This window comes from Frankliniella occidentalis, unplaced genomic scaffold (assembly GCF_000697945.3).
Source record: "Frankliniella occidentalis isolate FOCC.00 unplaced genomic scaffold, Focc_3.1 Scaffold426, whole genome shotgun sequence".
Taxonomy (NCBI): domain Eukaryota; kingdom Metazoa; phylum Arthropoda; class Insecta; order Thysanoptera; family Thripidae; genus Frankliniella; species Frankliniella occidentalis.
In genome coordinates this window covers 92,258-95,203 of record NW_026267547.1, presented here as the reverse complement: position 1 = coordinate 95,203, position 2,946 = coordinate 92,258, and positions in this window count along the sequence as shown.

The window sequence follows — 2,946 nt, the reverse complement described above, 5'->3', positions numbered from 1 at the left end:
CGGGAGGCCGCGGCGCCGAAAAGCGACCGGTGCAGCATCATAGTACAAGGTAAGGGCTTTCCATCGCTGCATGCTACTTTGGTATATGTCAAATAATATAGGAGTAACAACGACATTTAGGAGAGGCGGGTCACGCAATTATCATATTTATTTACTCCGGACCCTAAAGGTTGCCCTAAAAAATCTCGACGCCCCCACTTCCGTGACACCATTACCTGCACACACACAAAAATTCACGTTGGGATCAGAGTGGGATGATATCGAAAATTGACGAAAACTAAACACGCGCCCGGCAGCCCTTTCGAATCGGCGCGGACAACAGTACTGGGCCGGGCCGGGCGAGACCGCTCCGCCGGCTTGTGAGCGGGCGGTGACAGCTAGGGTGGCCACTGATTGACAACAGTGCATCGTCTGCTTCGCACCTCGCACCTCTCGCCTCTCGCCGGCGCCGGCCGGCCGCTCGCCCGGGACCAGTAGTGATAACAGTCCGGTTGCATTGCTATCATGGCACCGAAGAAGCGAAAGTGTTTCGATCCGTACGAATTTCATTCTCGCGGTCTTGCAAGGTTTAGTGAAAAAGACTTGCGTGTCGTGAGCCCCGCGTTGGGTTTCGCAGCCGATAGTGCTTGGTGTTCGAAATGCCGTAAACATGCGGATAAACTGCGCAGGACAGTCGAGGACGCTGCAGGTGAACCTGCCCCCAAACAAGTGTGCAGAATCTCTCCATGCTCACCGCCAAGACCCCCGTCTCCAGCCCCCCCGGACGAAAACAACAACAACGCCCCCCCAAAGCTCGTCCAGAAGTACACAACAGAAGACGCGGAGTATGTGTTTACTCAGTTAAAGAGGAAATACAGTTCTGCGATCACTATGCAAGAGAAAGTGTCGGTCCTGTCTCTGGCGCCCCCCTCGTGGTCGGAGTACCGTGTGTGTAACGAGTTTGGGGCAACGCGGTACGCTGTCCGGCGGGCGCGCGAGCTCGTCGCGGCCAACGGGGTGGTCTTCCCCGACTTGCCCTCCAACTCCAAGCGGGGCAAGTTACTGTCGGCGGACACGCGTGACGCCGTCACTGCGTTCTACGAGGACGAGACGGTTTCTTACTGCACCCCCGGTATGAACACCAAAGTGACAGTGCGTGTGAACGGGACAAAAGTGCGGAAGCAGAAAAAAATTTTGATGAGTAATTTGGACGTTCTGTTTCAATTATTCAAGGACCGTCACCCTGATGTGTCTATTGGGCGTAGCCGATTTGCCCAGCTGCGGCCACGGCACTGTGTGTACGTAGGGACTGCTGGAACAGAAAATGTGTGTGTGTGTGAGCAGCACCAAAATGTCACGCTCATGTGTCACGCTTTACGCCCCCTTCTTGTAGACAATGTCTCGTGGGATGATATGACAGTTTTCAAGAGCTACGACACCCTTCTCCCTGCGGTCATGTGCAATCCGGCAGGCGAAGAGTGCTTTGCCAGAAAATGTGTAGTTTGCAAAAACTATAGTGACAATTTGCGAAGTGTGCTCGATGAGGTGCTAGGTGACACTGTCACGTTCAGTCGGTGGGAGAAAGTGAGTAAAAAAAGTCAGCTAATTTCGAGACAGGACTCAAAAGAAAATTTTTGTGACTTATTTTTGCAAAGTGTTTGTGATTTGGCATGGCATGACTTTCTTGCCAGGATGCAACAGTCAGCCCTTTGGCACTTAAAGTGTGACATGCCCCCTGGTCATGTGTTGGTTTGTGCTGACTTTGCTGAGAACTACTCATTCACTATTCAAAATAGTGTTCAGGGTTTCCACTGGAACAATTCCCAGGCAACAGTGCATCCCTTTGTGTGTTACTTTGGTAGTGAGGGGAAAATCCAACATCTCTCATTTGTTGTGATTTCAAATTGCAAAGACCATAACTCTCTCACAGTTTATGTCTTTCAAAAAAAATTAATTGCATTTTTGAAAGAGAAATTCCCTGTGCTGCATAAACTTATCTACTTCACTGATGGCTGCGCGGCACAATATAAGAACTTTAAAAGTCTGAAAAATCTATGTGAGCATAAAAGTGACTTTGGTCTGGACGCTGAGTGGCATTTCTACGCTACGTCCCACGGCAAGAGTGCATGTGATGGTGTGGGCGGGACCGTCAAGAGGGAGGCCCGTCACGCCTGTCTCCAAAGCCCCTTCCAGAACCTTATAGGCACCCCGAGGGAGCTATTTCAGTGGTGTGTCACCAAAATGACTGGCACGCACTTCTGTTACGTCGACCAAGAAGATATTGAAAAGGAACGTTTATTTTTCGAAACACGGACTGGCAAGTGCAGCACCCTCACTGGCACCATGAATTATCACTTCTTTCGCCCTACCGGGACCCCAAACCAGCTGGAGTGCAAACTGTACTCGGCGTCGACCCGCCCTGACCTACGGACAGTCCCTACTAAAGCTTCAAAATAACAACAGTGGTGAGTTTTCTATGTTGCTATTTATAAACCGTCGTCTTATTTCAAATCACATTGTCCGCCATACTACCCATTCAGTATTATCATTCAAAGTGTGCGCGCCGTGCAACGGGAGCCGAGTGGTCACTCTAGCTGCTCCCATTACCGTTCCCGCGCAGGCCCGGCCCGGCCCGCCTCTGTTGAGCGGGCCGAGCGCGCGCGATTCGAAAGGGCTGCCGGGCGCGTGTTTAGTTTTCGTCAATTTTCGATATCATCCCACTCTGATCCCAACGTGAATTTTTGTGTGTGTGCAGGTAATGGTGTCACGGAAGTGGGGGCGTCGAGATTTTTTAGGGCAACCTTTAGGGCCCGGAGTAAATAAAGATGATAATTGCGTGACCCGCCTCTCCTAAATGTCGTTGTTACTCCTATATTATTTGACATATACCAAAGTAGCATGCAGCGATGAAAAGCCCTTACCTTGTACTATGATGCTGCACCGGTCGCTTTCCGGCGCCGCGGCCTC